Genomic DNA, 12,665 nt, shown 5'->3' on the forward strand with positions numbered 1-12,665 from the left:
ATTTGCTCAATCATGAGTAAGCTCCCGAGGTTGACGTGCTAATGCCTGAGGTGAGATGGGGAGAAGAGAAAGATTGGCGGGAAATCTGTAAACTGAGTGAGGAGAAGATGCAAAAAGGGACAGATAATTAAAAGTCCATCTGTTCCTGATTTCATCCGTGTGATGAATGGTTACTGTACCCTTAACACCATGTAGGTGATGCCCCTTTAAGACCGGGTTTGGAACCCTGGGGGACTCCGCCTCTGGCTCCGCCCACCAGGGGGCAGTATATAATGTGACGCCCCGTAGGTGGCACTCAGTAAGCACACGTCTCAGTCACTGACTAGTTCTCTGTTTATTAAAGCCTTCATTTACCGTTCTACACTCTCGTGTCGTTATTGAGGGTACTACAATCCATGAACCAACCCAAAAGCTAGATAGGCATGTGCGAGACAAAGGGACAGCAGGATATGTTGTTGGGGTTAGATTTAGTAGGGTAATAGGAGGATCATTAGGAACATAAATATCAACATAAACCCATGGCCTGAGTGGTCTTCTTCAGGGCTCTAAATCCTAAATAATTTGAGAAAGATTTAAATGGGCACAGTATTGGCTACAGGTTTTGATGGATATATGACCCACAACTAGATAAGGTGAGCATTTCTGTGGCAGGTTAAATCGATGAACCAAGCCCACCCACCGCACCCGCCCCTTCCCAGGACCTCTCCCACCGCCGCCCCCATTAAGGCGACACGGTGGCACAATGGTTAGCAGTGCTGTCTCACAGCACCAGGGACCTGGGTGACTGTGTGGAGTTTGCACTTTCACCCCTTATCTGCGTGGGTTTCCTCCTGGTGCTCCAGTTTCCTCCCACAGATGTCCAGATTAGATGGTGGTACAGGGATAGGGCAGGGGAGTGGGCCTAGGTAGGGTGCTCTTTCAGAGGTTCGGTGCAGACCTAATGGGCTGAATGGCCTCCTTCTGCACTGTAAGAATTCTATAAATTGCAACAAAACAATGCAACATAGCTGTTGTTGAGCACGCATTTGATTTGGAACTGCCGAAAGGGGGTAAGTTGATATCGATCTCTTAGACTACCATAGGAAATTAAACATTGAAGATTTAATAACTTCATATGATCTGTCTCCCTTCGAGTAAATGCAATTACAGCAAGTTTACTTTGTTTTGCCCTCTGGGTGGAAAAATACCATCAATGGCCTCCAGCCAAGATATTCCAGACTCTGCAGGAGTTTGTCTATCAGATCCGTGTAACGGAATGGCTGGTTACACAAAGCCTTCAGCAATGGTTCAGCTTTCAGTTACTGACAATGCTGACAAATCTCTGCTCTGTTGAAAACATGGCTCAGTTGAGCTTTGGTTGTTATTAATTGATAAAAGGAAGCAGTGATATAGGATATTGATCTGAACCAGTTTATGTTAAAGGTAGCCCATAGATACAGGATAGTCTGTTCCAACTGATTAAATATCGAAGCAATTGTGTGACCTCCCAACAATCACATTACCAGACACCCCCAGCCCCACTCCCGAATCCCCCCGCCTCTCCCCACGAAAAACAGGAAAAAGAGTGTCGGGCTCCACTCTGTTTTTGTAGTCCTTGGATTCCAGGGGGCTTTCTTCAGATGACAGAGCGTGTAATCTCATGCAAATAAAACATTGCAGGAGCCTAGGAGTTTCCTTCAAATTCAAACTGAGATGAAGGTCAGGTGCAGTCTCATGAGAGTGGGACAATACTTGGGCGGCACGGCAGCACAGTGGTTAGCACTGCTACCTCATAGCGCCAGGGACCTGGGTTCAATTCCGGCCTCGGGTGACAAATGTGGAATTAGCATGTTCTTCCTGTGTCTGCGCGGGTTTCCTTTGAGTGCTCCGGTTTCCTCCCACAGTCCAAAGACTGTGGGTTAGGTGCACTGGCCATGCTAAATTGCCCCTTAATGTCCAGGGATGTGCAGGTTAAGCTATGGGATTCGGGGGATAGGGCAAGGTGGACACTCGTAATTCGGTAGAGTGCTCATTCGAAGGGTCAGTGCCAACTCGATGGGCTGAACAGTCTCCTTTTGCACTGTAGGGATTCTATGAGTGTGACTTAGTGAGTAAAAGGAGTGCAACATTGAAAGTGGTTTTTTAAAATAAATTTAGAGGACCCAATTCATTTTTTCCAATTAAGGGGCAATTTAGCGTGTTCAATCCACCTACCTTGCACATCATTGGGTTGTGGGGCCGAAACCCATGCAAACACGGGGGGAATGTGCAAACTCCACACAGACAGTGACCCAGAGCCGGGATCAAACCTGGGACCTCGGCACCGTGAGACTGCAGTGCTAACCACTGCACCACCGTGCTGCCCTATTGAAAGTGTTTTTAACTCTGACTTCAGGTGCGCCCAAGGAGGCTGACTTCAGGTGCGCCCAATGCCGGCCTGGATCATTTTGTTTGGTGAGCATTTAGCTTGTTACGGAGTGAAGACCAGTAAACTGCAGGGAAATCATTTTGACAGAGGGTTAGTTCCCTCCCCAGATACAAAATAGCATTTTCTGTTCGTCAGAATACCATGTCATGTAGAGAGTGATGGCTTTGGCAATCAACGCTTGAAAATAAATTGAGAACGGGTGCTTCTATTTCATTTTCATCATTTGTTTGTTTGAGTTTTTCCACATTGTACTTTTCAGTTATGGCTCTTGGATTTTTTTATTGCCGTGTTCCGTGACTTGTTCAGTAAAACCAATCCTTCTCATTTTCTTTTAAGCAGGCAAGACATAAGATAATAAATATTCATTCGGCTGAATGCTGTGGGATTTGCCAGGGTTGTATTTTGTGCTTGTGAGTACTATTCCCTGGTGTGCTGCATTCAGCTGAGCTCTTACTCAAGGCCATAGCAGAGCCAAAGACGTCCCAAGTGGGACCCACCTGTCCACAGATCAAATTCCTTCCTGGACATGTTCATCAGCAGCACCTCTTTTAGTGGAAATAAAAGCAGTACAGTTTAAAAGTCAAAGGAAGGATCGCATTGGTTTTGCATAAACACCCTGAGGACTTGCTGCCTCTCTTCTCCAGTGAGAACAGGATTTGCCTGATCAATCCCCAAATGGTGCTAAAGATCCCGACGTATTGTTCCTGGTATTGCTGAAGAACCCGAATGCATTTCAAGACATGAAATAATTTTTAATTATCTTTATTGTCACAAGTAGGCAAACATTAACACTGCAATGAATTTACTGTGAAAAGCCCCGAGTTGCCATATTCCGATTTTTTTTTGCGACTGCTCGGCCCATCCCCCCAGAACGCACGTACCCGCCACTTGGTGGCCCCCGATCGTGGGCCTGGCCATCGTGGAGGCCTCCCCCAGAGACTGATCCCCCTGCCTCTCACCAAGCTGGACACTGCGGCCGCGACACCGACCTCCCACCGGGTGCAACCATAAGTGAACCATGCCGGTGGGAACTCAGCTGGTCGACCGCGAAGAATCGCCGCGGGGGCCTCTTTTAACGGCCCCCAATTGGCGCCGATTCTCCGGTCGCTGGAAAATTGCGCCCCGGTGTTGGACTTGATCGTGGGTCTGAGGCCCCATTCTCTGCCCCCGCGCCGTGCGCCATTTCGGCACGGAGGCTCGGAGAATCCCGGCCAGGATTTATGATTATTCAGAAAAAAATAGTTTGATTAAAGATAGTCAGCATAGCTTTGTGAGGGGCAGGTCATGCCTCACCAGCCTCATTGAATCCTTTGAGGATGTGACGAGCCACATTGATGAAGGTCGGACAGTGGATGTGGTGTATATGGATTTCAGTATGGCATTTTATAATGTTCCGCATATAAGGTAGGCTCATTCAGAAAGTCAGAGGCATGGGATACAGGGAAATTTAACTGTCTGGATACAGAATTGGTTGGCCGAAGGAAGACAGTGAGTGGTAGTGGATGGAAAGTATTCTGCCTGAAGGTCGGTGACCAGTGGCGTCCCACAGGGATCTGTCCTGGGACCTCTGCTCTTTGTGGTTTTTATAAATGACTTGGATGAGGAAGTGGAAGGGTGGGTTAGTAAGCTTGCTGATGACACAAAGATTGACAGAGTTGTAGATAGTATTCAGGGCTGTTACAACAGGACATTGACAGGATGCAGAGCTGGGCTGAGAAGTGGCAGATGGAGTGCAACCTAGATAAATGTGATGTGATTCATTTTGGAAGGTCGAATTTGAATGCTGAATACAGAGTAAAAGGCAGGATTCTTGGAAGTGTGGAGGAACAGAGGGATCTTGGGGTCCATGCACATAGATCCCTCAAAGTTGCCACCCAGGTTAATAGGGTTGTTAAGAAGGTGTATGGTGTGTTGGCTTTCATTAACAGGGGAATTGAGTTTAAGAGCCGCACTTTTGCTGCAGCTTTATAAAACCCTGGTTTGACCACACTTGGAATATTGTGTCCAGTTCTGGTCGCCTCATTGTAGGAAAGATGTGGATGCTTTGGAGATGGTGCAGAGGAGATTTACCAGGATGTTGATTGGACTGGAGGGCATGTCTAGGACTTTTCTCACTGGAACGAAGAAGGAAGGGAGATGACTTGATAGAGGTGTACAAGGTGATGAGAGGCATGGATAAGGTGGATAGCCAGAGACTTTTCCCCAGGGCGGAAATGGCTGTCATGAGGGTACATAATGTTAAGGTGATTGGAGGAAGGTATAGGGGAGATGTCAGAGGTCGGTTCTTTACACAGAGAGTGATGGGTGCGTGGAATGCACTGCCAGTGGAGGTGGTGGAGTCAGAGTCATTGGGGACATTTAAGCGACTCTTAGACAGGCACATGGGCAGCAGTAAATTGAAAGGGTGTAGGTTAGGTTGATCTTAGATTAGGATAAGTGGTCAGCACAACATTGTGGGCCGAAGGGCCTGTTCTGCGCTGTACTGTTCTATGTTCTATGTTGAATGATTCATATTCAAGGTGACAATTGTGTTACACATCTGCCCATGCAGAGGATTCTAGTGGCTGTGATATTCATGGGATGCGAACCTGCAGTTCAAAGGTTGCACTGAATGGTCTTGCTATCTGTCCCTCGTGTTAGCTTTGCGGGAGAGTGCCTGTAAGGTACCCTTCCCGGCAACAGAGCAACAAATGGAAAAAGCATTTGAAAGCTCAGAACTGTATCCATGCAAATGTTGTTCTTTCTATCTCGGAGTTGAGGCGAGGGTTGGTTTTATGTTTTTCTAATAAACCTCCGGCCATTAAAACCCAGTTGTAAGAGTCAAGCTCTACTCTCCCTCTCTTCTTGTTTGTCCTGTGTGTCTACGGAAAATGGTGTGTCAAATTGAATTCACAATCAACAAGGTTGGAACTAAAGTATCGGCCTGTTACAGTCGGTCCTAGGTCTGTGATATCTATTAGGAAAATCAAAATACCCAAAAGACATTTGGAGACCAATCATAACTGGAATGTTGTGTGATGAAGGCTTACAACACCAAAATTATTGGGTGGAATCTTCTATGCTCACTACTGGCATGCTTAGATGCAAAAAGGGCATACAATTGGGTGGGATGTTGGCAAACAAATATCCCGCTGCCTTTCCACCACTGCCAGAATTAAGTTCTAGGTGGAAAGACAAATGGTCAACCTACCTGCCCTATTGCTAATTAATGACCACTTAAAGGCTTCATCCCACCACCACTGATATTAACCCAGTAGTAGGTAGTGTGTGTCGATTTCAGCGGGAGCGGTGCGCAAGTGATTTCTGGGAGGTAAGTTTATCCTTTAAAAACATTTACCTTCACAGGAGCAGTCCAGTCGATTTCAGCGGGAGCGGTGCGCAAGTGATTTCTGGGAGGTAAGTTTATCAATTTTTTAAAAAACACTTCTTTTCTGTTTTATTTTTTTCGACCCGCGGACTTCTGGGAAGACCCCCCCCCCCCCCCCCACCTTCCCCCAACCAAACAATAAATTCTGGTGGAGAGGTAACCCGAGACACTACACGTGTAGTGTCTCCCACCCGCCCTCCTCCTCTAACCTAATAATGAGACCCATTGGTGTGAGGTAAGTGCCATATTATATTATATTATTATATTATATTATTAGCATTGCGCAGGTCAAGGAGACACAGCCGGAGTGAGAGAGATACAGACAGTGACAATTTGCTAGTTTGGTGCAGTAAGGTAACCAGGAAAGGTAAGTGGTTAATCTAATTGTGCTGTTTTTCAGTTAAAAGTGCAGGGTAGTGTCTGATTGGCTGAAGCTGCCCCCACCATAAACTTAAATTAAACTAATTAATTAATTAGTGATGGCTGGTCAGGTGATGTGCTTGAGCTGCTTGATGTGGGAGCTGGCAGATCCCATTGCGAGCTGCAGCGACCACATCTGCAGTAAGTGTGGGCTGCTCGAAGAGCTCTGGCTCAGAGTTGATGAGCTGGAGTCTGAGCTTCAAACACTGAGGCACATCCGAGAGGGGGAGACTTACCTGGACACTGTGTTTCAGGAGGCAGTCACACCTGTCAGAGTAAGTAATTTAAATCCTGCTAGTGGCCAGGGACAGCAGGGTGTGACTGCAAGTCAGGCAGGTAAAGGGAACCAGCAGTCAGGAACTCAGGAGCCTCAGCCCTTGACTCTGTCCAACAGGTATGAAGCACTTGCTCCCTGTGTGGATGGCGAACAGGATTGCAGGAAGGATGAGTCAGCTGACCAAGGCACCATGGTTCAGCAGGCCATTCAAGGGGAGGGAGTAAATAGGCAAGTTGTAGTTGTAGGGGATTCTATTATCAGGGGGATAGATAGTATCCTTTGTGAGCAGGATAAAGAGTCCCGCATGGTATGTTGCCTGCCCGGTGCTAGGGTGCGGGACATCTCTGACCGGCTTGAAAGGATACTGGAGAGGGAGGGGGTGGATACAGTTGTTGTGGTCCATGTCGGTACCAACAACATAGGAAAGTCTAGGAAAGAGGACCTGTTTAGAGATTATAAAGAGCTGGGATTCAAATTAAAAAACAGGTCCTCAAGGGTCATAATCTCCGGATTACTGCCCGAGCCACGTGCAAATTGGCATAGGGAGGCAAGAATAAGGGAAGTTAACACGTGGCTGAAAGAGTGGTGTGGGAAAGAGGGGTTCCTTTTCATGGGACACTGGCATCAGTTTTGGGACAGGGGGGACCTATACCATTGGGATGGTCTCCACCTGAACCGAGCTGGGACCAGTGTTCTGGCGAAAAGAGTAAATAGGGTGGTCAATAGGACTTTAAACTAAAGATTGGGGGGGAAGGGAAAGTCAGGGAACCAAGAGGTGAAGTAATCAGTGGGAAACGTAGCTGCTTAGGAATACAAAAAAGCACGAAAAGACAGAACTCAGGAGAGGTTACAATAGTCCCCATCCCACAAAATATGACACAATGTATGGAAAGGCTCAGTAAACCAAGGTCCACCACACTAAGAAAACAAAAAGGGACGGTCAATAGAGAATTAAAGGTGCTATATTTAAATGCGCGCAGTGTACAGAACAAGGTAGATGAGCTTGTGGCCCAGATTGTGACTGGCAGGCATGATGTGGTAGGCATCACAGAGACATGGTTGCAGGGGGTTCAGGACTGGCATTTAAACATCCAGGGATTCACAACCTATCGAAAAGACAGAGAGGTGGGCAGAGGGGGCGGGGTTGCCTTGTTAATTAGGAATGAAATTAAATCAATAGCACTAAACGACATGGGGTCGGATGATGTGGAGTCTGTGTGGGTAGAGTTGAGGAACCACAAAGGCAAAAAAACCATAATGGGAGTTATGTACAGGCCTCCTAACAGTGGTCAGGACCAGGGGCACAAGATGCACCACGAAATAGAAAGTGCATGTCAGAAAGGCAAGGTCACAGTGATCATGGGAGACTTCAATGTGCAGGTGGACTGGGTCAATAATACTGCCAGTGGACAAAAGGAAAGGGAATTTATTGAATGTTTACAGGAGGGCTTTTTGGAACAGCTTGTGATGGAGCCCACGAGGGAACAGGCCATTCTGGACTTAGTGTTATGTAATGAGCCAGACTTGATTAAAGATCTTAAAGTAAGGGAGCACTTAGGAGGCAGTGATCATAATATGGTCGAATTCAATCTCCAATTTGAAAGAAAGAAGGTAGAATCAGATGTAAAGGTGTTACAGTTAAATAAAGGTAACTACAGGGGCATGAGGGAGGAACTGACGAAAATCGACTGGGAGCAGACCCTAATGGGAAAGACAGTAGAACAGCAATGGCAGGAGTTTCTGGGAGTAATTGAGGACACAGTACAGAGGTTCATCCCAAAGAAAAGAAAGGTTATCAGAGGGGGGATTAGGCAGCCATGGCTGACAAAGGAAGTTAGGGAATGCATCAAAGCGAAAGAGAAAGCCTATAATGTGGCAAAGAGTAGTGGGAAGTCAGAAGATTAGGAAGGCTACAAAAACAAACAGAGAATAACAAAGAGAGAAATAAGGAAAGAGAGGATCAAATTTGAAGGTAGGCTAGCCAGTAACATTAGGAATGATAGTAAAAGTTTCTTTAAATACATTAAAAACAAACGGGAGGCAAAAGTTGACATTGGGCCGCTCCAAAATGTCGCTGGTAATTTTGTGATGGGAGACAAGGAAATAGCCAAGGAACTGAATAAGTACTTTGCGTCAGTCTTCACAGTAGAAGACATGAGTAATATCCCAACAATTCCGGAGAGTCAGGGGACAGAGTTGAATATGGTAGCCATCACAAAGGAGAAAGTGCTAGAGAAACTAAGAGGTCTAAAAATTGACAAATCTCCGGGCCCAGGTGGGCTACATCCTAGAGTTCTAAAGGAGATAGCTGAAGAAATAGTGGAGGCGTTGGTGATGATGTTTCAACAGTCACTGGAGTCAGGGAAAGTACCAGAGGATTGGAAAATCGCTGTTGTAACCCCCCTGTTCAAGAAGGGAACAAGGAAAAAGATGGAAAATTATAGGCCAATTAGCCTAACCTCGGTTGTTGGCAAGATTCTAGAATCCATTGTTAAGGATGAGATTTCTAAATTCTTGGAAGTGCAGGGTCGGATTAGGACAAGTCAGCATGGATTTAGTAAGGGGAGGTCCTGCCTGACAAACCTGTTAGAGTTCTTTGAAGAGATAACAAATAGGTTAGACCAAGGAGAGCCAATGGATGTTATCTATCTTGACTTCCAAAAGGCCTTTGATAAGGTGCCTCACGGGAGACTGCTGAGTGAAATAAGGGCCCATGGTATTCAAGGCAAGGTACGAACATGGATTGACGATTGGCTGTCAGGCAGAAGGCAGAGAATTGGGATAAAAGGTTCTTTTTTGGAATGGCAACCGGTGACGAGTGGTGTCCCGCAGGGTTCAGTGTTGGGGCCACAGCTGTTCTCTTTATATATTAACGATCTAGATGACGGGACTGAGGGCATTCTGGCTAAGTTTGCCGATGATACGAAGATAGGTGGAGGGGCAGGTAGTATGGAGGAGGTGGGGAGGCTTCAGAAAGATTTAGACAGTTTAGGAGAGTGGTCCAAGAAATGGCTGATGAAATTCAACGTGGGCAAGTGCGAGGTCTTGCACTTTGGAAAAAAGAATAGAGGCGTGGACTATTTTCTAAATGGTGACAAAATTCATAATGCTGAAGTGCAAAGGGACTTGGGAGTCCTCGTCCAGGATTCTCTAAAGGTAAACTTGCAGGTTGAGTCCGTAATTAAGAAAGCAAATGCAATGTTGTCATTCATCTCAAGAGGCTTGGAATATAAAAGCAGGGATGTACTTCTGAAGCTTTAAAAAGCATTAGTTAGGCCCCATTTAGAATACTGTGAGCAATTTTGGGCCCCACACCTCAGGAAGGACATACTGGCACTGGAGCGGGTCCAGCGGAGATTCACACGGATGATCCCAGGAATGGTAGGCCTAACATACGATGAACGTCTGAGGATCCTGGGATTATATTCATTGGAGTTTAGGAGGTTGAGGGGAGATCTAATAGAAACTTACAAGATAATGAATGGCTTAGATAGGGTGGACGTAGGGAAGTTGTTTCCATTAGCAGGGGAGACTAGGACCCGGGGGCACAGCCTTAGAATAAAAGCGAGTCACTTTAGAACAGAGATGAGGAGAAATTTCTTCAGCCACAGAGTGGTGGGTGTGTGGAATTCATTGCCACAGAGGGCGGTGGAGGCCGGGACGTTGAGTGTCTTTAAGACAGAAGTTGATAAATTCTTGATTTCTCGAGGAATTAAGGGCTATGGAGAGAGAGCGGGTAAATGGAGTTGAAATCAACCATGATTGAATGGTGGAGTGGACTCGATGGGCCGAATGGCCTTACTTCCACTCCTATGTCTTATGGTGCAATTTAAATTCAATAAAAATCTAGAATTAAAAGTCTAATGATGAGCAGTAAACCATTGTCGATTGTCGAAAAACCCAGCTGGTTCACGAATGTCCTTTAGAGAAGGAGATCTGTCAGCCTTACCTAGTCTGGCCAACGTGTAACTCCAGACCCACAGCAATGTAGTTGCCTCCTAACTGTCCTCAGGGGTGGGGATTAAATGCTGACCCAGCCAGCGGTGGCTATATCCCATGAACAAATTTTAAAGAATAATTCCTGTGGCCTTCTGCTTCCAAGCCGCAAAACTTGCTTCTTGTGCACACACTAATGTTATCAAAATTGATGTTCCTCCTCCAGTAACAGGATTTCAGGGGCTAGTGTTGCCTTTGCAAAAAGGGATCCCAATGTTAGAGAAATCTGATAACCATCCATACTCCTGTTCACCTTGATGTCTGCATCCATCCCATGATTCTAATGCTTGTTTGTGCAAGTTCCTTTAAAAATGGCCATTGACAGTAATGGGAGCAAAGAATCCTGCCGGCAGCGAACGGGGCGCTACCTCCTGCCACCAGGGAACATGCTGCTGGGAGACTGAAGAATCCCGCCCCACATTTCCTTTCTACACCATCCTTGTCGGACAAGCATCATCAGATCTGACAATGGAACGGTGTCAACAAAGAGCTGCACCAATGGGAGTGATCTCGTGTATCGTACAGGTTTCCACCATTCAGTTAATGATTCAAGATTTAATCTTGTCCTCATCAGTTCTCAATATTTAGATTGTGGTATTGCATCCCTTTGTCGGAGGTCTCGAAGCGGGAATGTAGAGATAAGTTACATTTTAAGTGATTTAGATTCATGGAGTTTTACAGCACAGAAAGAGGCCCTTCGGCCATTGTGTCTGTGCCAGCCACCAAGCATCCATTTGTTTTAATTCAATTTTCCAGCATTTGGTCTGTAAACACGTATGCTTTGGCGGTTCCAGTGCCCATCCAAATGCTTCTTAAATGTTGTGAGGATCCCCGCCTCTACCAACCTTTCAGACAGTGAGTTACAGATTCCCACCACCCTCTGGGTGAAAAAGGGTTTTCCTTAAATCTCCTCTAAATCTCCTGCCTCTTACCTTAATCTATGCCCCCTGGCTATTGGCCCCTCTACTAAGGGGAAAGGTTCCTTCCTATCTCCCCAATCTATGTCCTTCATAATTTTGTGAACCTCAATCAGACCCCCCCCCCCCCTCATCCTTCTCTGCCCTGAAGAGAACAAACCCGGCCTAACCAGCCTCTCTTCATAGCTGAAACACTCTAGCCCAGGCAACATGTTGGTGAATTTGCTCTGCATCCTTTCTAGTGCAATTACACCCTTCCTATAGTGTAGCGACCAGAACTGCATACAGTGCTCTAGCTGTGGCCGAACAAGCATTTTATACAGCTCCATGATAGCCTCCCTGCTTTTATATTCTATGCCTTGGCAAATAAAGGCGAGCGGGGAGTAATCTTTTTACACAGGATATGAAATGCAGTTTCAGACTTGGAAATAGCAGGGCCTATGTAAATTTTGATTGAAAGAAAAGAAAGGGTGGCACAGTGGTTAGTTAGCACTGCTGTCTCACAGCACCAGGGATCCAGGTTCAATTCTGGCCTTGGGTGACTGTGTGGAGTTTGCATGTTCTCCCCGTGTCTGTCCGGGTTTCCTCAGGGTGCTCCAGCTTCTTCCAACAGTCCAAAGATGCACAGGTTAGGTGGATTGGCCATGCTAAAATTGCTCCTTAGTGTCCAAGGATGTGTACATCAAGTGAGGTACGGGGATAAATAAAGTGGTGAATTAGCCTAGGTGGGGTGCTCTTTCAGAGGATCGGCGCAGACTCAATGGGCCGAATTGGCTCCTTCTGCAATTTAGGGATTCTATGAATTCTATGGCAGTAAAGGGATATGGGAACTAAACAGACACAGGGTGAGGGGTATCCTTGCGATCTGTTGCTGTCATTAACGCCACTATGTAAGTGCATGACTTTCTTGCCTTCATGTCGAAGGTTAACAGCACCGCAGATTGATTAGACTAAATAGTTTATACTCTCTGTGCTATTCTCTACTTGAGAAAGTGTGACAAATTGTGTATAGGGAGCAATGCTTTTGTCATTTGAACCATCCTTGCAGGGACATTAAACCCAGGGCTGGTGCAAGAGTATTTGGCGCCCAAGGGGAACCTGGAGTCTGGCAACACCATGCCCTCGCCCCCACAGCATCCACCATCACCGCTCTCCCCCCCCCCCCCCCCCCACACCACCACCACCGCACAAATAACTTCTGAAAATGAATCCAGCCAAATGGTCCAACTCTCACACAACCGCTAAGAATTGTCAAACTCATGACCATTTGTTCGCCCCGTC

General features: G+C 46.4%; 1 protein-coding gene across 25 annotated transcripts in view; it reads left to right on the top strand.

Annotated features, from left to right (window-relative positions):
• LOC140429166 (teneurin-3) overlaps positions 1-12,665 on the top strand; it is a 3,593,949-nt gene that overhangs the window by 2,586,233 nt on the left and 995,051 nt on the right. The gene's annotated exons all lie outside the window — the stretch shown is intronic.

This window comes from Scyliorhinus torazame, chromosome 9 (assembly GCF_047496885.1).
Source record: "Scyliorhinus torazame isolate Kashiwa2021f chromosome 9, sScyTor2.1, whole genome shotgun sequence".
In the NCBI taxonomy this organism is placed as follows: domain Eukaryota; kingdom Metazoa; phylum Chordata; class Chondrichthyes; order Carcharhiniformes; family Scyliorhinidae; genus Scyliorhinus; species Scyliorhinus torazame.